Raw genomic sequence first — 25,363 nt, 5'->3', positions numbered from 1 at the left:
ATAAGTTACATGAGTAGTTACTTGACCAAATAGTTAGGTAGTTACATAGATAGTATTTGAGTAGTTATATTGTTAGATATATATAGTTACTTGGTTAGTTACAAGGCTTATTAACTTGGTTTAGACACACTATTGTTGCGGTGCTTGGGTAATTGGAAAACTAAAATATCCTACAAATATTAGTTACCTGATCAATAATTTTACAGTTACAAGACTAATTACATTCTTAGTAGTCAATTGAGTAGTTACATGATAAGTTATGCTACAACAGCCTAGTTACATAAATAGTTACTAAACCAGTTGTGTAGTTACATGGGCAGTTACATGATTAATTGCCATATAGCTTCCATGTAACTTGCAAACTAGTCACTTGAAGTAACATTACGAAACCTAACATTACAACATATACACATGTAATTGTTGGATCTCAATACTTTAAGTTGAGTTTTCTTTGAGGAAATCATTGTGAAATGGTTGCCCTGTGCATATTGACGTCATTTTCTCCTCTCTAGCGTATCTCCCGACATCGCACCTATACAAAAACAATATCCTCATAGCTACCAAATAGTTACTTTATAGAAACACAGTCACCAACATAGTTACATAAACAATTACTTAATATCAATATAGTTACAAACATATTTACCAAACATTTACTCAATTGTAACACAATTTGCCAACTCACAGTTACAAAAGTGGTTACAAACACAGTTACTCAATGCTTGTATGAAAAGCTAAAATGAAAAACACAAACAACTTCAACTCAAAAGATATAGGAGATAGTTACATCAACAATCTCACTATCATTATAACTATCATGTGATTATCATTTTAATGTTGGAAAAATTGACGAAAGAGTGTCTCAACTTTTTCTCATTCCAACTTTGAGTATCTCAAGTTTTTAAAATTTCAAAACGGTATCTCACCTTCTTACTCCGATCAAATATCAGTACCGGGGTTGTTAACTCCTTAACGGAGCTTTTCATGTGGCAAGTTTGAACATAAATTGACCAAGATACCCTTTTTCAGTTTTTTCTTTTCCATAAACAAAATACAAATTTGTGAGCGCAGGGATAATTTATCAAACGATATGGGTGTTCTTCGTGGTTGACAATTTCATTCTCTCACGATCAATATTGCAGCGATGGATGCAAGATTGCAGAAGTGTTGAGAGTATTATAGAAATTATGGACAATGATTAAACATGGATTAAGGTTTTCTATCGATTATTATACAAACAAGTACCTGCATATTTAATCAAGGATTCAACTTCCGATTCCAAGTTATAATCGAAGTTTCAATCAAGAACACCCCAAACTTGTCTTGCGGCCCTGCTATGGAATTTTCCTCCAACTTTGAGCACTATCTAATAATTAAGTTTTCCCACTACACGAACTGAATCATACACATGGTTTCCCTCAAATCTGTTCATTGTCTTTGCAAATAGGATTTCACATGCACTAGCTCAGCATGTGATCATTGTTCAGTGTCCTCCTTCATTCGGACTTGAGATATGAGATAATTAGAATTAAGAGCCCGACACTGCAAATTGAACTTACTGAAGGCAGGAAAAGAATAGCCAAAATATTCAGTTGTGCCCAGCCGGCATGGAGTATATCGGAAGAGGTGATCTGATTTTTTTTTCTCATTCATCATGATTTCTATCCTTCCCAGTTTGAGAGACGGGGAGAGGGGAGAGAAAAATTAAGGAAAATTTATTATAACGAGTGAAAGGGTGAGAATACCCTTCAAATTTATTATCTGTTAAGATGTTTTAACGGAAGTAACGCCTCTAGCCCTCTAGATACCAAAGTTTATTCAGGGTAAAGATGTGAGATACCAATATGAAAATTTAAAAACTTGAGATATTGAAATTTAGAATGAAGAAAAGTTGAGACATTATTTGGTCTATTTTCCCTTTAATGTTTGGTTGTATAACTGTACTTGTAGCTATGCCAGCACAGTTACCAAGGCAGCTGCGTCAAAAATTGCTTTAATGACACTTACTTGTTCTTCATGTTAAGCTATTGTGGTTACATCAGCAGTTACCTCCAACATTGGCCTCTCTTTCCCAATCCAAAATTGCTAAATGGTTGCCTTGGTTAAACTCACGGCATTTCTTTCACTCAGTTACTTCTCTCAATATCGCACGTACACAAAAGTAGTAGTTACACAGTTATCAAATAGTTACTTAATAGAAACACAGTTACCAATATAGTTACATAGACGATTACTAATACAAGACTTATGCTATCATAGTTACAAGGGTAGTTGCATACCAATTATAGTACTTGTTCTAGAATCATTCACAGAAGAATATAACTTCATGTTCATACATTAAATCAAAGCAAACAGATATCATACTACCATTGGATCTATGAATTTTACCATGAATACTCTAATGCAATGAAACAAGTTTCGTGACTTTCTTCAGATACTCAAATAATCATTAACACATAGAACAATACCAATTGAACTAGAGGCCTTGAGCAATCAAATCAATACGCATATCCATATTCATAGACAATGTTCTAAAAATCCCCGCCTAGGACCTAGGACCGCCTAGGCGCCCGGAGACCCTTGGCCGCCTCAATTTTGGGCCGATTAATCCCCGATTAATCCTCTAGGCGCTGGTTTTTAGCTGTCCGCCCGATTAACGCCTAGCGTTTTTTAGAACCTTGTTCATAGATAAGCAATAAAATAAGAGACAAAGTAAAACCAGAAACAACCTTATGTGTTGGATTAAAGGAACTTGAATCAGATGTATCGTCAAAGCCAAGCCTCATAGTTGGTTTTCATTTGAATCACAATTGTAAACACCTTGATCAATTTGTTGACGGAAGCCGTGCGCTAAACCTTAAGGCCTTGATCAATTTGACGCAGTCTCTGGTTTGACAAAGAAGTGAAACAAACAAACCATGACAATAGCGACGTCGATGAGGTGTGGTTGACTCTTCCATCATGTGTGATCCTCATAGATGACGGCATAGATGGTGGCTGGGTTAGAGAAAGAGATAGAGAAGTTTCGATCAGGAAGAGGAATAATTACTTGCTCTAAGAGAGGGAGATGTTTTAATCTGGAAAAGGAGTAATCACTCAATATAACGTGTGTAAAAGCAACAACTAGTATAGTGGCACTCTTATAAAAATTCGAATTTTAAAGGGTAGAAGTTTTTTGCACTAGTCCATGTTTATCAGAAACCCAAACTGAGGGTTTTAATTAATATTTTGGGTCTTTAAATGCCTTTAATTATCAAACCCCTTGTGAAATTACGTATTAGTCATTTCATTATATATCAATCTAAAACTCTATTTAATGATTAAGAAATAGAAAGATAAATAATAAAATTAAAACATCACGTCTTTTAACTGATCAATTGGTTCATAAATACATAAAACTATAGATCATGAAAGGAAGTAAAAATTAATTGGGAGAGAAAACAAAACTAGCACTCAACTGATGATCGGTCCTCGGCTCATAATTATTAGATACATATTTGGTGCTTGAATTTGCACTCACTAAATTGTGACAGAAATTAAGGTCGATGAATAGATGCATTTTAGTGTATATGTTTTATGTCATGGATTACTGGCGAGCATAAAACATATTGAATATTTTCACATTCTAGCTAGTAGTAGCAATTGGGATCTCAGTGTCGGTATCTTCTTCATTGTTGGCAGTACTGAGAGGCACGTACATGGGATCGTGATCGGGGTCCTCTTTAGTGTCGATGTGGATGCAAAAGCAGCGCTGCATAGACCCAAAGAAAGCAGCCATCACGTTATCGACAAGGCACCCTCCCAAATCGTCGAGCTTTCTGCACATTAGAACAGTCGTTCCACAGGTAGCTATGATGCACAGTACGGGTACGGGACACGGATACGAGTACGGGTACGGGACACGGATACGAGTACGGCATAATACGGGGATACGTTTTTTTCTAATATGTAGCGTTTTGGATACGTTTTGTAAATTAATAGTTAATATATGTTTATATATAAATAAATTCTAGAATTGGATTAAAAACTAGCAATTAGAAATTTAGAACACCTAAATCCCATCAATTTTACAATAAACATAAGTCCATATTAAGCTTCTTGTTACATACTAAACTCTAGACATTGAGAACAATATAACAAATACACTTACATAATCCTAAAATGACATTTTTAGACAACTCAACAAGATTGGAAGTTCACAGACAGACAAATTGTAACCAAACACAATAGTGGAACTCCTTGGGCCATTGACACTCAATTCTTTAAGCAAAAACAAAAACAAAAACAAATGCAGGGAATCAAGAACAGAGGGGCAATCAAAAAGACACTCACGCTTGGTGGTAATTGTCAATCGAGGAAGTCCAGATGTGCAGAAGCTCATTATTAAGGAAACAAGCAGAACCCAACAAGAAGTCTTCATTGTAGAGACAACAAGAACAAGAGGAAGGTTTGTATGTCAATGTGATTGAGTTGGAGGTTTCTGATGAGAAAACATGAGGAGAGAAAGATACAAAAGGAATTGGGTTTTGCAAACAACGTAGTAGTGAGGAATGGAATCTGAATGGAAACAGGAGAGGGAGGAAATCCACATAACTAAATTCGTACAACTGTCATTACTCGATCAAAAATATCACCAAAAACAAATCCAAATAACTAGATTCAAATCAACAGTCTAAAACAATGAAAAGGGGGACAACCCAATACGATCAGTAAGTCCCTAATTGGGTAATTCTTGCTAGTTCTTAACCAATTCATCAATGCCAAACTAAATACAGAACATCGCAAAAATAAGTGAGATTGAATACAAAACAAAGCAGAGCACACTAATCAAAGGAAACTCAATCAAACTACTGAAGATATGAGTCGTACCTTTTTCCGATGACGGGAAGAGAGAGAGAGAGACAGAGAGAGACAGAGAGAGTATGGGGTTTGCTCGGAATCCAAGATCGACGAGATAAGGTATAGATGATTGCAGATGATTTGTCTGGGTTCACCTCCCTCAGGCTCAGTCTCCTTTTCGAAGGAGAATGTGCGGCTTGTACATTTGTCATGGTTTTATCAACGTTAAAATGACAATTGTATCCTAAAATGTATCTAAATCGTATCCGGACCGTATCTGCTGGGTTGACTTTGTATTACATAGTTAGGATACTTTTTTTTATCCAAGAATATATGTATATGACACATCCAGACCGTACCCGTATCCGATACAGATACGATACGGACATACCCAATTTTTCCCGTATCCATGCTATATAGACAGATAGTAGTAATGTTTTCTGAAGCAGTATTACTGTTTGTGGCCTTGGGCTCAACCTCAACCAGTAAGCCTCCGCAATAGCACAAACTGGTGGTGCAACTCTTTGAATCCATTGAGTCAGAACGAAGTGGATGGTACTTATCCATGAGGGGGTGATGATGGTGAAAGAAGTTTCTGGTGGTAAGAGTACGGTGATACCATCAAGGGGACCTAAACACATACATACTTTAATTTGATCCGGAAGAAACTGATCAAAATGAGTGAAATAAGAATCAAGAGAAGGGACTGCTTTGACATGGAGAAACCGAGTAACTTGAGGAACGCTAGAATCCGAACACCATTAGTTAACTTTTGGCACCCACAGTTTAGAAGCTATACTATGCCTATCAAACAATTTAAGGATCGAAAGAATCACTATGCTTCCCCAATACGCATTGATTACAAATTCGCAAAATGTTAAACCTTCGTCGACAGGTTTAGCTCTTTGGTCCAATTTTACATCGGGGGCTATATTACTAAAATGATGCACAATAACTAAATCCCTTCTTTAGGACCAATATGCATGCTTCGTCTACTTAATCTATGAAGCTTCGGTAAACTCGATATTAAACCGATCATAATGTATAAAAATGCTCTACAAGTCGTCATCACTTAGTACATGCTTAAAACACCATATTGTTTATTTATTTGTTGAATGGTTGCAAAGCACCATATTGATCAGGCAAAGATATCACCTTAGGTTGTTCCGAAGGTCGCTTACATTGGAACTCATCATTGACGTAATTCCACAAGACATAAACAATTAGTCCAACCTTTGGTTTTGTGTGTGGTCTTGTATGGAATTAGAAGACAAATGTCATGTAATCTTTTTTCCACTCTGGAAGGATTGCTTGGTCCTTTGAGAGTTTGAGAAAAAGACGGTTCTAGCTTATGCGGATAATTGATAATCCTACAGGGGAAAATGCTCATTTGCAAAAGTATAAAACTCGATTCATTATCGAAAAGCATCTGTAGAACGCGCAAGATGATGATTCTTCACTCCATAATAAAAGAAATAGTTTGCTTTCTAAAAGATAAAAGAAAAGAAAAGAAAAGAAAAACTTGGCACACTTCGTCTGTTCTCTCACCATATATATGCCATATGGTGATCTATATACCATCCAAAGCTCGACACTTGTATGCAGTCTCTCACATTTTGCTTATCTTCTTCATAGTCTTCTGCTTATTTCTCATTTCTGAAAGGAATTGAGATAGCAGTCGCTCACTGAGTTCACTTTCCTCTTCGCATAGTTTATGTGCCCTGACCTGTGGATCCGGCACAAGCTATAGCTAGCAAGGTACATCCTCTCTGCTTTCTTCTAATTCGTTTCCTTCCTCTTTTTCTACACATTATTTGATTTCAATCTGAAAATTTTGATATGTAGTTGGGTTCAATCTCTAAAGTTTCTTCTTTTGATTTAAGTCAGCTGGTTTAAGTATCATGCATTCTGCCCTTCAAACATAAGTATCATGCATTTTCTTCCCAGTATGTAATTACCCGTAATATATAGGATCCGAAACCAATTTCGGTGCATGAACTTAACTACTATGCTTTGGTTCACTTGATGCTGGGGGAGATTGATTGTTTGTCTTAGTGGCCAAAACGTTCCCTTTGAAAGCTTGTTTTGGCTAGGGTCTGTTGTTCTGCACTTTGTTGTTGATTTTTGTTGTGTTAAGTATGTCAATCAGCTTGTTGTAAGAGTTGGCTCTTTGAGGAATTTTGTTGAAATTATGACCTCTTACGGAAACTGATCTATGTTTTATACTTTTATATAAATTGGCTCTGGTATTAATAGTGTAGTAGTGATAGGTAGTAACTTACTAACAGTCTAACACTAAGTTGGGATATCTGAGATATGTCATGTGCTTCCAGAATTCTCTTATATGTCTATTTGATAGTGGATCTCAAATATATTTTTCAATGGTCATATATGTTTAATACTGTTCCAGTTCAAGAGTAACTTGCATCATTTTGCTTACTTATTTTGTGCGAGTTTTGTGTGATTCAGATCAGTCCTGAGATTTGCAGTTTGTTCGTCATCAACTCTTGTTGTGGGTTACATTGATTGCATCAATAAGCCAACCAAGTGAAAAGGAGGTATGCGTAGTTCATGGACCTCTATTTCTCAGTAAAACAATTTCGAAGCTGTATACCCTTTAAAGCTTTTTCTGTTGCTCTGCGCACTGTTTCCTAAATAGCAAGTATCTGACTTGGATTTAAGACAAACTAAAATATACTATGTTGAGTATGTTCGTTCATAGGGCTTTCCATCCTAGATGCCAGAGCAGGGGAGTTCCATATATCCCAAACACCCTGATGAATTTTGTAGCGAACACAATGAGCATATTAAGATCTGATTTACCTGTAAAAATGACGAGTAATTTAAATCCATGATCTCAACACGTAGAATTATATTATTTTCTCAATATCACACAGCAGAGCGCAGAACTCGGAGCATAGGTTCATACTTTTGATCCATTAGAGTAACCCTTTAAGTAGTTATGTTACTTACGTAATACAAATAGTTGAATGAAAATACAGAACCCAACTCTGTTATATGCCTTTACAATCAAAAAAAAAAACTCTGTTATATGCCTACTAGAGTATCAGCTAGGACGCCAGTCCAAACCTCTCGTTGGCTCATAATTCAATCCATGTAACAACACTCCATGCCAAATGGATATGTAACAATAGTTTCACATTTGGCCTTAGTTCTGTTTTAGTACGTAGATATTAGTACAGTACCTAATCAACCAAAATTCAAAGTCCTGAATTTGACGTAGCGGGAGACAAGGTCCTCTACATTTTTGAATTGGGCATACCCTACTTTTCTTGTATTATTTTGTCCTTGGATGATCTTTGGAGTTCCTTCGACTGAAAAGCTATTGGTCTTCCAGATGTGGTAACTTGTAAAATACTGATGACATCAGGATTATTGTCCAGAGAGATGAGTACACATAGAGAATTTCAGCTTGCGGCCTTAGACGAAAGAGAGAGTTAGAGTTTATTTGAAAGCAAGGCGAGTGAAATCGTTAGAGATCCCAACATAAGAACTGTAGCAACAGAAGTAGCCAATAGATGTGCCGGTTTGCCAATTTTTGTTGTCACAGTTGCAAGTGCATTGAAAAAAGGAACTCTTCCAGAGTGGAAAAATGCCCTGAAACGCAAGAAAAAAGTTTGAGAAGAAAGGATTGGCTGAACAAGCATTCCTGGCTCTGCAATGGACTTATGATCGATTGGATGATGAGGAGCTTAAGCCGTTGTTCTCGCTATGTGGAGTTATTGCATGGAAGAACTCCATCTCCCTCGATGACTTGTTCAAATCTACAAAGGGATTGGTGAAATGAGCACTTTTTGTTGTAGTATTGAGTCATTTAGTCGAGTTAGGAGTTTATGGTTAGTTGCATTTTGGTGCTAAAACAGGTTGAAAAACACAGAAATTGTTGAGTCCTATTTAGAGTAAGATTCCTTGTGTAACAAGGAAACCTAGTTAAATTAGGAGTCTTCATTAATTGACATTTCTATAACATTTGTGATAATTTGAGAATCCTATTTGTATTAGGAGTCCTTTTTAGACTAGGAAACGTACTATTTAGGAAAGTCATACTTGAATTGAAACGCTTATTCCGTAACTTTCATAATTTTACTCTCCTATTCTAGTAACTTACTTGGTCTTTTTATATGAATTATCTTGTCTTTTATTATTTTCATATTTTAAAAGATGAGATTGTGTATCTACAATGAGCGAAAAAAATAGAGGAAAAGTCAAGTAAAGAAGGAAAATAAAGAAAAAATGAGACACCTAAAAAGAGGAAGTAGAAGGAATTGATCAAAGAAGATTGCACCCACCAATAACAAAAATAAGTGAAAGAACAAGAGAGAAAGAAAAAGGAAGAGAATAAAAAAAGATAATGTAAGAGAGAAAGAATAAGACACCTAAAAAAGAGAAAAAGAAGGAGTTTATCAAAAGAGATTGCACCCATAAATGACAAAAATAAGTGAAAAAATTGAGGAGAAACGAAAATGAAGAGAGTAAAAAGAGATAATGCAAGAGAGAAAGAATGAGACAGCTAAAAAGTAGAAAAAATGAATTTATCAAAGGAGCTGACACCCACCAATGAAAAAAAATAAGTGAAAGAAATTGAGGAGAAAAAGTAAAAGTTATAATATTCAAAGAGACAAAACTCTTCTATAAATAACACATCATTCACAAAGAAAAATCATCACTTCTCCCTAGCATTCAAGACCAAAACTCTACCAAAACACCACTATAAACTTCCCTCACAAATCAGCCAAACCATCCACCCCAAAACCATCATCATTCACCGAGTTTCACCTCTTGCAGCCGTACCACTAAGGTTCCTACAACATGTGATTCTTGCAAGTCATATTTATGACTTCGTTTATTTGTGTTAATCTATAATTCTTTGTCTATGAAGATTGTAAGTTGTTGTTTATGTGGAAGTATTGGTTTTGTATTTGTTTTAGAATTTTCAGATTGTATTTGATATGTTTTTGAGACTATGCCGAATCTATGTTCTTATAATTATTGAAGTTTGCATTTTTATTTTTGTGTTCTACTCTTCTTTTATTTACTCTTAGATAATTTGTAGATATGTGCATACGAATTTAGTCCTTAAGATTGTATTTGAGTGCTATCTCCATCATCCATATTGACACAAATCGAATCATGCCCTAAGTATGTTCGGTTTGTGTTAATTAAAGTTGGAAATTCTGGAAATTTACATGTATCCTATGGTGAGTGACACCACCGTGAAGCATGTCTCTAACAAAGATTTGGTGCTTAAATGTAATCTTGTTTGATTTCTACCCTAAGTGTTATTAACACTTAAATTTAATTGCATGCAATTTAGGGTAAGGCCCTAAGTCAACCTAAATTTCAATAAAAATCTTGCATTATTAGATGTTCACCTAAGACTTTAATTGTATTGGTGTCTAAAAGTATGTAATCAGATGAATTAGAATGCATGATAGAACCAAACTTGTAATTATGTGGTGCATTGGTGAATTTGGTCTAGTTTGGTAAAGAGAAGTCGATCATGTAAATAGTACTTTATGTTTTATTTTAGTAGTTAATAATCAATATCAAACCCCCCTTATTTGTTAACATTTAAAGTTTAGAGTTCGTTTCAATTCTCCGGACTGAACGATTCCTGCTTATTTTATACTAACGTTGACATTTTACATATTTAATTGTGAGATGTCTTAAAACACTGAATCAATTGGGTTTGCTTAAAGACGTTGCTACCATGGGTGAAGCTTGGAATTCATTACTCTCTTTGGTAATAAAGCTGAAAGGTTTTTCTCTATTGCTAGAACATGATGACGACGAATTTGTCAGAAAGCATGATCTTGTACATGATGTTGCTAATGATATTGCTTCTAGGGAAGGACGACTCTTATCAGTAGCATGCGGATCTTGTACATGATGTTGCTAATGATATTGCTTTTAGGGAAGGACGACTCTTATCAGTAGCATACGTGGCGGATCCAGGATTTGGACATGGGTGGGCTTTAAGTTTGGTTGAAGGCAAAAACATTTTTACCGCTACAATCATGTAAACTGTAAATGTTAATGAGTTTTTAAATTAAAAATGGGTGTGAATGCAAATAAAAGAATATTATGAAAATAAAAGACATTAGAAAGCGCACAAATTTTTTCTTTTTAAATTGATTAGATTGAACCTCAATAACTCGTACTTACAATTTCAAAATCAATAGATAGAGGGAAGATAATTAAAAGAATTTTTACTTAAGAAATTTTGATTATTTAAGAAGAAAAAAAAATTATTTTACAATATATATATGAATCAGAAACTAGAAGACATAATAAAACCAAAACGGCGCGCTGGAAATATCACTTTCTCTTCACGTTCAATAACGAACACGATGTGAACTGCGTCAAGAAGGGAGGGTTGTGGGAAATAACAAATGTCAGAGGTGTAGAATGAGTATAATTAGGAAAAATTTGGCTGAGAACAAATATAAATACCATAAAAATAAGGCAAAAAGGCTGATTTGCACCCCAAACTTGGTCATAATTGTCAATTTGCACCATGAACTTGCATTTGAGTCAATTTACCTCCTAAACTTGGTAAACATTACCAATTTGCACCCTATATGTTAAATTTAATTTTTTTTATCCAATTTTAAGTCACATGTCATGCATTTGAGGGGCAATATTGTTATTATATATTTATTCATATTTAATAATGAAATAAATTAATAAAATTACTTAAGATAAACACTTTTGAAAATATTTTTTTTTCGAAACATGTTATTGATTTTTATATTTATTATTTTACATGATATGGTATGTTAAAATATATTAGATAAATATAAATAAATACATTGAAAATTAAAAATAAATGTGTGTTCTAAGAGAATTACTATTCTACCATTGTGTGTGTTTTAGCTTTATTAGGTTTCATGTTAGAGATAGATTCGCATCTCTGTAATAGATTAGAACTCCGAATTCTACAGGATTGTGGTTATGTAATGCCCATATATAGGCCCCATTATCAATAATTAAACGGTTACGTTTTGTTCCATTACGTTGTTATTATTCTCGTTTCGTTCCTCTTCCAACAATGTGAGTATATTTTTACCCTAATTACTTGTTGATCGATTATCTGAATTGAATCTCACATTAGAAAATTACGAGTCCATGAATGATTGTCAATTCGTTTGGAAATGGTATGATTGATTAGCCACAAGTACGTGAAAACTTCACGCCTATACATTGTTAATAGACACCTATATATATATATATATATATATATATATATATATATATATATATATATATATATATATATATATATATATATATACCCCGAATTTTCGGGTTTGCTTCGTATAAATTCTTGTAGGTTATTAAACTTGGAAATTGAATAAAATCGCATTTTTCGTTTTCTCGTCGATGTCAAACGAAACGAAACCGATTTCAGAAATTTAAATTGAAAAACATTACATTTTCTGTGGCTCGAGAGTCGACTTTCATTTCGTCGCTCGTCTTTGAAAACTTCCTTCACGTAAGTTGTAGAGCTCGTCGATATGAGTTCGTGGACACATCACGCACCTTAATCGGACGTCGTATGTGAAAGTTATTATTGATAGAAGTTGGTTTTCGAATTTGGAAAATGTATAAAAGGAAATATTTGGTGAACCCTAATTTCCAAAAAAGGAAACAACCTCTCTCTCTCTCTCTCTCTCTCTCTCTCTCTCTCTCTCTCGGCAGCTCTCTCTCCCTCCCCTCGAACCAACCCTCCCTCACCGAATTCACCACCGACAATCTCGCATCTCCGGCCACCGTGGCCCTCACTGTCGGTCCCAAAGCCACCGCACGGACTGCAGCTCCGACCCTTGGACGCGACACGCCGCCTCTCGCTGTCTTGAAGCTCGATCGGCGATTCAAAGATTCTACAGATTTCGCCGCCGTCCAAGCTCCATCTCGGGCGACACCAGAGCACGGGGCCAGCTTACCTTAGCCGATCCTCACCTCTGGTTCCACATGCAAACAATTTGGGGCTCACATCGCGCCGCCATTTCGTCCTCCACAAATTTGACCACCATCGGCATCTTGAGCTTCTCCGGCAACTTCCCGGCGGTTTTAGGGTCCGATTTAGATACGAAAATGTCTCTCTCCATGTGATCTACATTTTTGGTGTTGAATGTATTGTGTTTTGATGATGTTCTGAGGAGGAGGAGTTGGCGCGCGTGTCGCTGCCTAGGGCGGCGCGTGGGAGGAATGGGGGTGGTGGAGAGACGACGTTAGGCCGTGGAAGTGATCAAGTGAAGATTGGAGTGAGTTTCGGTGGCGCGTGGGCAAGCCACGCGCGGGGACTGAAGTGGCTTCTGAACAGTAATTTTGTAAACAATAATTTCTGAACTGTAAATTGTAAATAGTGATTGCATAAAACATTAATTTATGAACAGTAATCAGTCATGTTGAATCGGCACCTGAGGTTTTACGTATCATTTCTAAACGCTTTATCATGCTAATAGGTGACTGATGAAACGAGTGAGGGAATCGCTCTCGGTTTTGTAGAAATTGCACTCAGGCAATAAAGTGAGTAAATTTCACTATGACGAGTCTACCCTTAGCGGCGACTCATATTTACATTTTCTTAAAAGATTGAACTATGACATGTATATAATATAGTGGGTCGTGTATGTGTATAAAATGGTAAATACGATACATATATATGCGTTACTATATTATATACTGTTACGTTTTTATTTCCAAATGAGTTCATAATGTGGCAACTATATTTATTTTATTGAGCAAGAGTCGCTTGATTGTAGTACAATAAACATGTGAGGATTGTTATATTGTACACGGTTTTAACATTGAGTCTTGTTAAAATGTTTTATGGTCTTCAGACGTTGTTGGTAGTGATTGAAACCAAGCCTTGGCTGGGTGTCGGTTACGATTCAATTAGAGCTCTTGTCTGTTTATCGGTGTACTGCATGAGGAGTAACATATGGGTTGTCTGGGTCTCATGAGTACCCATGTTTTTGTGATATTGGGTAACAGATGGGTTGTCCAATATCTGTCGGCGTACTGCATGAGGGGTAACTGATGAGTACCTAGATCTCATGAGTGCCCGTATTTTAATTAATTTGGGTAAACAGATGGGTTGCCCAATATCTCATGAGTACATTTATCTTTAAATATCATCCGTATTTTCTTTGGTATGCGATGTGTGTTATACTGTTGGTTTACTCATACAAGCTGCAAAGCTTACCGGGTTTGTGTTTACAATCCCGATGCACATATTTGATGGTGTAGGGGATAGTTATGCAGATGTAGATTAGCAGAATTGGTGGACTTACTCTTAAGATTGTCGAAATTTATTTCTTCTATTTGTGGTGAGGATTGAGAAAATTTTACATCTCAATTTGTTATAATACTTGAATTGCAAACTGGTTATGTATTAATCAAGTCGACTTAATCGTACTATGAACCCAGTTTCGATACATTGTTACTATAAGATGATTTCAATGTATTTGAGATTGTTTTAGAGTTTTCATGACTTCGATTTCGATTTTTATCATTCGAAATTTCGGGGTTGTGACAATATATATATCGTACGGATTCGCCAATTCCGGCCACAGCAGGTTGCAACGGCAGGGCGGACCACGACAGCTGCACCCCCCATCTCCTGGCGGTCCCGTCTGTGTCGGTCGGAGCTCCATCGGCTACCCACAATGGCGGGGAATCGTGAAATCATCGAAATCTGCCTATAAACTTTATTTTTGCATATTCTGGCCGTCGTGGGTCGCTGATGGAACTCCGATCGGCACAAACGGAATTTTTGGGAGGTGGGTAGTGCGGCTGTGCTAGTTCACCGCGCCGTTGCGGTCTGCCGTCCCTGAAATTGGAACGTCCGCCGCACCTGAAACAACGGGATATATATAATTAGTTTAGTTTAAAATGATATGCTTAGTCATGTATGAAACTCTCTCTCTCTGTTATTACTAACTAATCGGCTAATCGCACGTGTAAAAAATTTGTACCTTAATTTGTAGATGTGGAGCGGTCCATCCCCAGCACAGTTTTGTACCAATTTGGAATCGGTTGAAACTGTTATAATAGATGGCGAACGTGACGACCGGCATAAAATATTATTTGTGGATGAAGGAAATTGTGGAGAAGAAATACTTCAAGTCGGGAACCTCCCACAAGTAAAGAAACTGAAGATCAGGTATGTGAAATGCATTATCCAGAAGAAGAGCTCTCCATCAGCAGTTCCTCTGCTTCATACCAGCCAGCATGATCCTGCTCAAAAGATGGCCACCTCCCAAACAGATGTGTATGTTCAGAACATCACACGCTACCATGTCTATCAATCTCGAAAGGACGGCACTGCCACCAGAATAACCCAGCCATTAGAGCCCGGCTCCATTGAGAAGCTCCAACAAATTCTTATGTAGAAAAACTCTTCTGCTTTTAACGAGGGACTACACACCAGATCTGAAGGGGAGCAATCAAGGACAACACACCAATGATGCGGCATGAATATGACCTAGACGGGCTAGGATACCAAGCAACCAAGGGCGGCGCTCTTGTTAGGGTTTCGTTAATGAAAGACATCTTAATTCACACCAAAAGCTGTCTGTTGATCCATTTGTTCTTCATTTGCTAAAAGATTTGGCATAGAAGATTAAAAAGCCACAAGGATGAACTGTGTGTGTTCTCTATGGTAATGGAATGTATATAATACTATCATTTTCCCGACTGACTAATGAACACTTAAAAGCTTATATAAATTAGTAATAGTCAATTAGTACATTAACTGCCTTAATTATATATTTTCTTTTACTCATCATAAATTTAGAAATAAAGGAATATTTCCTTAATTACAGATTTCATAAGTTTTTTAAAATCAAAATCAATTTAAAATCGAAATAAATTTTATATTTCATAGGTATCTTTTGTTCATTTTAACTATTGATGTACAACCTTAGTTTGAGGTAGAGATATAAGTTTTTTATACCTATTTAGTAGGTTTTTTATATTTAATTACAACCTAAAAATTAGGTATTGTTCCAGGAGAATTACTATTCTACCCTTATGTGTGTCTTAGCCTAATAGGTTTCCTGTTAGGAGATAGATTAGCATCTCCGTAATAGATTAGGACTCCGAATCCTACGGGATTGTGGTTTTGTAATGCCTATATATAGGCCCCCATATCATTCAATAATACACAATTATTTCATCCTGAAACACGTTATCAGCACGTTGCTCTAAAACCCTGAACTTTTAGAGCCCTATTTTTTTTTCTTTCTCTCTCTCTCTCCTCCGCCGGCCGCCGTCGATTCCAAGCTCCGGCATCTCCTCGCCGGCGCACCTCCTGCAGCCGCCGCATCGCTGCCGCCGCACCGCAGCCCCCCCCCCCCCCGCAGCCCCTGCCCGCAAGCCCTGCACGCAGCCCCGCAACCCCTGCGCGCAGCCCCTGCGTGCTGCCCCTGCGTGCTGCCCCCGCAGCCCCTGCCTGCTGCCCCTGCAGCCCCGCGCGCAGCCCCTGCATGCTGCCCCCACAGCCCCGCGCGCAGCCCCTGCATGCTACCCCCGCAGCCCCGCACGCTGCCCTTCCCTGCAGCCCCCGCAACGCAGCCCTGCACGCACGCACGCTGCCCCGCACGCAGCCCTGCACGCACCCCTGCAGCCCCCCCTGCTGCCCCTGCACGCAGCCTCCGCAACCCCGCAGGGTATCCTCCGCATTCGCTCCGCAAAAACATCTTTTTGCCCCGAAAAACCCCGCATCAGAGGATTCAAAATTGCTCATCCCGCATATATACGCAATGCACGCGAACTGCATAAGCAAACTCTTCGCTCAAGAGAAGCTACTCCCGTCTTCTCTACCCTTTTGGGCCTTTAAACTATTTCTCTTTTTTCCTTTTTCTTTTCCTATTGCTTATTAAATCATTTATTTGCACGTTTTCGTTTTCTAACTCTGTTTTGCGTGCTTGCATAGGAAAAGTGATTACTCGTCGTACTATGGTGATGACATTCATGCCGAGATGGACGATACTTTTGCCATCTACATACGATTCCGATCGTATCCTCCCAAGATTTTTATGTCATCGGACGAAGATCGAAAAAGAATTCAACAAGCAACGTCATGCATGACGATCGATTTGCAGAGCAATTTACTTATATGCGGTCTATTTGGCAGACCAACAAGTATGTTTTTCTTAGAGTTGCTGCTTTTGAACATATATATATAAATTATCGGGCGCTATTAGCCTTTTTCATGTCTTCTTTTCCGGCCTTTCTTATAACGCCGATGAGACCAAAGAGGGATATGATTCCCCTCTTGGTCGACGTTTTTCGTGTGACGGTCCTGGGGGAGTCACGTTATTATTTAAAAAGGAAGATATCGATTTCGTGTGGTCGCCTGAGTGCACCGCTGTTTTGGGTGCGATCATGAGAATCGCCGATATGCATCGATTATTTTGTGACCATATACATCACAACCCTTCTAATTCCGGTTACATACTTGAATATTTCGATTATTCGAAACCTATACAACCCTCGTTTCTTATGGATGCGTCGCCATCGCGACTGTTATTTGAATGTTTGAGTTTTCTTAAACTCATGCCTATAAACGATAATCCCAAGGTCTACGTACTCATTTATTTGAGTTGATTCATTACTCTGATGCAGCACTATTTGCTGACAAAAGATCCCAAAAATAAAGAATTCTATGGGACACACTTAAAGTGATTTAATGAACGTCTATGACGTTGTATTATCAGAGTTGACCTTGATGCATACTCCACATCCAAGAAACGCATGCCCTTTTTGGCACCTGTATCTATTTCTTGAGGGAATTTTGGAGATGGAAAAGTAACATTCTTCCATTCTCAAGTAAGCAAACATTTTTGAGCCTCAGGCTAAGGCTCCGCCCAATCCGATATGCAAGATTTTGTTGCTACGGACTTTTGATTAGTCAATCTATTTTGACTATGTTTTTCTGCTTACTATTTTTCAAGTATGACGTTGGCATTGCCATGATTATTGCTCGACTTTAGCTTAAGTCGTCTATTGGAATTGGAAGCTTGTTTGTGTTGTATTAAATATTGGCATATTCTATAAAATCTCTCGTATTTCTTGTTTACAAGATTGACTCGTGAGAATTTTATTTGCCTTGGCTTAGCATGCATGGTCAACGTTGCAACTCACGTGGTTTTTAAATTGGCCGCTTTTGGGTTACATGGGACCCCAATAGCACTACATTGTGATTTTGGACTTTGAAATTTGGAAAACGGACCTCGGAACGTCAAAATTGACGTCGTTTTTTCTGGTTACTGTTCCGGCGTTTCCGGAACGTTTTCCGGCGTTTTACCGGCGTATTCGCTGCCTTCCGGCCATTTGCCGGCGTTTCCGGCACCGCCATCCGGTTCCGGACGGCGTTCCCTGTCGGACCTGAAGTTACGGCCTCCATACCGGCCGGATTTCCGGCAATCGGTGCCGCCGGCTTCCGACGAGTTTTTCCGACGTTTTTTTTTTCGTCGTTTCTCGTCATTTTTCCGGCATATCTCAGCAGTTCTTGCTGCCATGTTTTCCTAGTCCAAAATTCACCCGGTTTTGAGTTAATTTGACATGGTTTTCCGGTTAATTTTCCGGTTTTCTCTAAGTCGTTTCATAGCTCAAATGATTTTATTATTATTGGTGACCACCCGCACCAATTGGATGGTTTTTACCACCCAAATTGTTTGGTATTCAACTGCTCTAATACCATGTTTTTCCAACTCTTGAGTTGAAGAATGTAGTTCTATTGCCATGTGATACATTCGATGGGATTGCCATTTGTTTCAATCCCCTCTCTTACAATATCCTACGGCGTATTGTGTAGAGAAGTTCACCGCGTTGTTGACTCTCTTAATCTTCATTTTGAGAATGTCCCGCCGTGAAATCGAGTGTCTTGCTAATTGCGTAACCACCCACACTGTCCTACGGCGCAGGTAGTTGTTTTACGGATCTCGTGCGGAGATTGTGTTCTATATCTTCGTGCCTTGCTAAGTTTTAAAGGCCATACATGCCAATGATGGATTTTCATCTTGATATTTGTGTTAAGAATGGAGAGGAATAAATCTGTCAGATTTCATTGACAGTATCTTTTTCAAGCTTCGACAGTAGCTTTGTTAGCCTGTAGATATCGTTTTGCTTGCCTGCAGCAGTAGCTTTATGTAACTCAAGATTCTTTGAATCATGGGTTCGGTTTTACTGTCTTCTCGGTTTTGACATGATCGTTTTTTTTGGTCATTTTGAACAAGATATGATGATTCGAGTTCTTTGAAATTCACATTATCATCTATTTTTCATGTTCACGAAGCGATTGGAGGACCACCTCACCCATGCTCCACACGGTGAGGCCGAGCCTGCCTATTTCGGCGGCTCCATGGCATTAAGGCCGTCGGTGGCGGCATCCCCTCCTTCACAGGAGCTTGTGATGCCTCCCGTGTCTTCTAATGCCTCCATGACAATCTCTGATGCCAATCGCTCATTTTGCAAAGCTTGTTCTTTTGCTAGATTTCAAGGAAGTCCTTATTTGCTAAGGCTCCAACCGAGAACATTCCATTCTTACAAAGTATTTAAGGTGACATTAGTGGACCCTATCCAACCGAATACGGACATTTTTCGGTATTTTTATGGTATAGGTTAAGAGCATCGACGCGTTGGTCACACGTCGCTTTGCTTTCCACAAGAAACGCTGCATTCGCTAAAGTTTTTAGCTATGATCATCATACTAAGGGCTCACCACCCTTCCCATCCTCTCAAATCTATTTGATTGGATACCGTTGGAGAGTTCACCTCCACGACTTTGATGATTTCGTTTTGCATATCTACTAGGATCGTCGTTGAACATAGTATTCCTCATGTTCATTCACTGCACGATCTAGCAGAGCTCGGACTTGGTTATGGGTACTAACCTGCCGATTTTTGCATGGAGATATGTAATGATGTTGCATGCAGGGACACTTATTCGTTTTAGACCCATAACTTGCCAAGCGTTTAGTGCGTACCAGATGGTTACTGGATACGATCCCAACATTCTTTTGCTTAAACGCCTATTTGGTTAAAGTTGTTTATGTGCCTCTATTGTAGTTATCTCAATGGGTCTACTTGAAACGATTAAGTATTCTAGTTGGTTATGATTTATGAATCACCAACACTTGTCCGCTATTTCCAATCTACAACCGTTGATCTCTATCCTGCGATATTAGCAGACGGTCACTTTGATGAGACATACTTCCCGTCGTTAGGGGGAGATATGGAATGCTCCCATTCTGGTTTTAACGCCAGGAATTGACGTGGTGTGGCACTATGTCTCATTAAGATCCCGCACTACTCAAAGTGAGCAAATGTGCAACGCATTATCGACCTCCAGAAAGTCAAAGATTCGATGCTTAATGACTTTACCGATATTGCGAAAGTGACGAGATCGCACATAAATGCTGTGATGTGCCGGTAAGGTTGAGATTCTCAGAATATGAGAGAATTTCATATGACCTGGTCCTAGCACCGTTGGCACCATCCCTGACAGTGGGAAGGAAGCCGGCGATGGCACCATCGTACGCTGTGGTGTTGTCGGCGCCCGTGGCATTGCATCACAAAACAAGGGCGGCAAACGCAAAGATGGACTAGTAAGGGTCATAGCTTCGGTCTTGGCTCCTGCCTAGATGAGGGGGAGACCATTATTCTCTAGAATCAAAACTAGAAAGAAGCGAAGTGCGTAGGCACAAGTATTTCGCCCATCATCAAGAGATATTCTCTAAACATGTGTATCAACTAAGTTTCTGTGGGACGCTACAGACTCATTTTGTTGATATTAGAGAAGAATAGAACTCTCACGAATTGATCGTATACAACGCGCGCGTGTGTTTAATGTATTGATCTCCCATGATTGATGATGTATTCGCTTATGCTCTTATTCCGTTGTAAAGCATCAACGATGAGCAACTTGACCGAAGTGGAAAGAATCAATACAGGCTGAACTAGACTTGTTATGTTGGTCGTTGTTCGTAAGTGTAATGAGAAAGATGAAGTCATGCGATATATGCAGGACTTATGGCGCAAATATTGTCTCATTATCCTAGTATTGACTACGATGAGTTATATTCTCTCGTTATGGACATAATTTCTTTCCGCTACTTGATCAGTAGTAGTGTCCATGAAAACTGATTTGCAGCATATGATAGTGGTCATAGAATATCTGTAAAGGGATCTTGACGCAAATATGAGAGTGCCTGAGGGACTTTAAATGCCTCTAGACCACGGAGAGCTTATGTAATCAGATTGCGACGTTCGAGAGAACGTAGTACAATCGGTTGCAAGAACTCATACCCATATGTGTTCATATGAAGCTAATTCTTGATTCTCTATTCCGTCTAAGTATAGATGATGAAGAGATTCAATGAGCTATACATTCATGCATGCTAGTGTTGTTGGGACACTATTGCCTTCATTATGACGTGATTAACTATGCGCCTATGCATTGTCATTGGACTTGCATTGCTTCTTTGACATGGGTTTAGTTCTACACTTAGTGAACCAACACAAATCCTATCCACACCAACGCCGCCAGCAGCTCCAGCAACATCAACGTACGCCTTGGTGTAGCAGTCGACACTGGTAGCGTAGAGGATGCGTACGGTTCTGTCTTGGACCAAAATCAGTCCTTCATTGGTCCATTCCCCCATTCTTTTCGCGAAAGACACATTAAATGTGACAAATCAGAATCTGTCCAGTTTCGTAGGTCAACTTCAACGAGACCTACAAGACAGCTCGCTCGATGAAATATGGTGAAATTGGTACCGTTGGAAAGGCCTATGTGCCTACTTTCCATGGACATCAACCATTCGTTCATAGCTATCATATTGAGTGAGTTATGGCCGTTTTAGCAAAGTAGGACAGTCCTGTCCGGAAATTTGCAAGTCAGTCAACTTCGACAGAGCATTGTGAACTGCTCTGATCGGATGAGGTTGTGAACCTTATGTCACTGGAAAGACACGGGTGTCTACTTTTCAGAACATTTTACGGTTCACTGATACCTATTTTGACGAAGAAGTTATGGCCGTTTAAGTGAGTGAAGGTCATTCTACCCGAGAATCTGATTTTCATTGCAAACTCTTGTTTTGAGTTGTTATGCAATCTTGTTTCCTAAGATCTAAGTTTGGCTAAGTATAGCATGGATGATCTAAGGATGTGTGGCTAGATTAATGATTAATCATTAGCCTAAGACTACGTTTGAGAAGCATGTAATGAACGTTGTATACGTTGTTCTTTGTACTCCATGATTATGGCACTAATCAGGGGGAGTTGTTTCGTAGACTTCAGGGGGAGTCTAGCTCACATGATGCTATCAAATGTAGACGGTGCGTTGTGCTCTTTTTCCCTTCGATCAAGCTTTTGTTTTACCCAAGAGGTTTTTGTTTTGCTTGACAAGGTTTTTACCGAGGCAACGATATGTGCACCATGCAACCTAGGCATGCGACACAAGGGGGAGTGTTCCGGGAGAATTACTATTCTACCCTTATGTGTGTCTTAGCCTAATAGGTTTCCTGTTAGGAGATAGATTAGCATCTCCGTAATAGATTAGGACTCCGAATCCTACGGGATTGTGGTTTTGTAATGCCTATATATAGGCCCCCATATCATTCAATAATACACAATTATTTCATCCTGAAACAGGTATGTATTTATATAGCTAACATCTCTTTTAGGAATTTTCACATCAACATGTTTGTTAGGTAATATATTATTCCAAATATCACTTTCATAAGTTGAATTGAACTTTATACTAATATATATGTTTCTATCTATTAGTTAATAGTAGAGAGTGAAACAAAAATGAAAGTTGAAACCTAGAACAAAATGTTTACTACACGAAAATGAACAAAACATATATCATTGATAACATACGTACCTTATTAGTAGATTCAAAAAATTGAAAAAAAAAAGGACGAATGATAGAAGTATACAACAAGCTTTGTTTTTTCTCTTATGATCTACAAAAGATAGAGGTGTTTATATTCTGAAACTCTCATATGAGCTATATAAAAAACTTTTTCTCAAGAAAAATTTGAAATCAAATTTTTCAACAATTTAAAGTAATGAAAAATCAATGGAATGATTGACTTAAACATATACAATAAATAGATGTAACGATTAAGGAAACCAAAATAATCAAAAGGCAAAATAAGTTTGTAGAAAAAGAATTTTGATTTAGATTGAAAAAACATTAGGTGTGAATTTGATTTAAAACTCTATTTATTTCACAGTATACTGGGGCTTGCCGTATACTAGTGACATCCACTCAATAATATTTGTCTCTGCAATAAATTTTATGCTTGGGTAATTTTAAATACTAACTGCGAAATAAATATTTCCCCAGGCTTTTGTAGCTGTGGTCTTAGCCCAGAGGGCATACCTGATTAGCCGAGCACTTGTCTGTGAGCAGACTCAGCAGAGAGATATTTGAGATGATGTGTTGGGCCGGGCACGTACGCTATGTGCATCAAGTGTTTCCGGAAAATGCCTGTTTCATTTGTTTATATATATGCATGGCCTCGATCCAAATTATCGTTATGCAATTTTGTTCCCCATCTTTGTGCAAGTGTGCCTTTAATGAATTTTTTTTTTCGGTAGACGAATATGTATTCAGACTATTCAGTATAGGCTTGAGAGCATATAGGTACATTAGGAATGTGAAAGGAACAAGAGCGTTATTCTAATTCAAGTACTTTCATCTCTTAATGTTGCGGACGTGGATTTTGTTGAACCTTGTTAAAAGATTTCAGGTCTTTGATGATAATAATCAGTTCATAAATATAACATTAAGTTATAATAACTATATGACGGATGAAACTATGTATTAGTTAGGGACTAAGTAGCACGGACACCGGACACCGGACACGAGTGTCCGTATTGCACACGATTCGATATGTAGACACGGCATATATAAATTTTTTTTGATACGGACACGTGGTGGACACGTTAATTAAATAATATTTTCAATATATATATATTTATTTAAAAAATTATTTTATAAATTTGAAAGTATTTAGAATTGTAGATGTATATATATGTCAAAGTGTGCATGAAAATGATGAAAACATAACTTGTTAGAATGGCTAAGGACTTGATAAGTACTTTAGATAACCAAAGTTCGAATCTCACCACAAGCATTCTTATTTTTATCACGAGTTTCTCTCCTTATATATATTAAAGTGTGCATAAATATAATAAAAGTTGAATCTGTTGGAATGGTTGAGGAGTTGTTGAGTGCCTTGGATGACCAAAGTTCGATTCTCACCATAAGTACTTTCACTTTTATTATGAGTTGGTGCGTGTCCGCGTGTCCGATTTGGATACTCGCGTGTCAGGACCGTGTCCAAAGTCAGATTGCGTGTCCGAGCGTGTCCGTGTCCGTATCGGACACGTAATACGGTGTCATGAGCACGTGTCCGTGCTACCTAGGTTAGGGTAAAGGTGCTGACGATATGATTGTGCTTGAACTTGTGATGATCCTCGGCTTGAATAGGGATTTGACTTACAGAAAACAAAAACTACCATACTATTTGGTGCTTGAATTAATTTGCATTCACTAGATTGTGCACTGCATGGCGGAATCCAAGCTCGATGAGTACATAAACATGTCAAATTTGTGTACGTATGTGCCTATTTGTATTGATGTCATATCCGCACAAATCATATTGAACATATTTCACATTCCAGTAGCAATTGGGATTTCATTGTCAGTACCTTCATTGTTGGCAGTGGTAAGAGGCATGTAAATGGGATCGTGATCGGGATCATCTTTGGTGTCGACGTGAATACAAGAGCAGCGCTGCAGAGACCCAAAGAAAGCTGCACGTTGTTGGCAAGCCAGCCTCCCAAATCGTCTAGCTTTCTGCACATCGGAGCACTTGTCCCACACCTTGTAGTATCGTTTTTTGAAGCAGTATTGCTCTTTGTGGCCTTGGGCTCAACCTCAACCGGTAAGCCTCCGCAATAGCACAAATTGGTGCAACTCTTTGGATCCATCGAGTCGGAACGAAGAGGATGATATCTATCCATGAGTGGTAGGGATGGAGCGAGAACTCAATTAAGGTGGCGTAGATCGAGGGCATTGATACCATTAAGTGGACCTATAACTCACAAGTATATGGCTATATATATGTAATCCAGAATAAACTGAAACCAGAATCAGGAGAAGGGATTGCTTTAACATGGAGTAACCGATTACTCAAGAACACGTATCACTAGTTAACTGTGATGCTCGTAGTCTAGAAGCTATACTTTGCCTACTAAACAATTTAAGGATCAAAACCATCACTGGCTGATTGAGGATTTTGGTTGCCCCTCAGACGTTGTTCTTCCGTCCATGTTTGCATTATAATTTGGACTTCATTTGCCAAATTAACTGGAACTATATAATGGAAAATGATCTCCGATTTATTCTGCATGCAATCCATTTGATCTTTCATAGTTTCGATTAATAAGGCAACTGATTTTCTGTTAATAT

The 25,363-nt window shown here is 38.2% G+C and overlaps 1 long non-coding RNA gene across 1 annotated transcript; it reads left to right on the top strand.

The window, feature by feature from the left end:
* The first annotated feature begins 6,446 nt into the window (after window positions 1-6,446).
* Window positions 6,447-8,651, top strand: LOC126784019 (uncharacterized). Its single transcript, XR_007670905.1, has 3 exons — window positions 6,447-6,597; window positions 7,309-7,397; window positions 8,198-8,651. It is a non-coding gene; the product is annotated as an uncharacterized LOC126784019 (long non-coding RNA).
* The last annotated feature ends 16,712 nt before the right edge of the window (window positions 8,652-25,363 follow it).

This window comes from Argentina anserina, chromosome 1 (assembly GCF_933775445.1).
Source record: "Argentina anserina chromosome 1, drPotAnse1.1, whole genome shotgun sequence".
NCBI lineage: Eukaryota > Viridiplantae > Streptophyta > Magnoliopsida > Rosales > Rosaceae > Argentina > Argentina anserina.
This window is presented reverse-complemented; position numbering and strand designations above follow the sequence as displayed.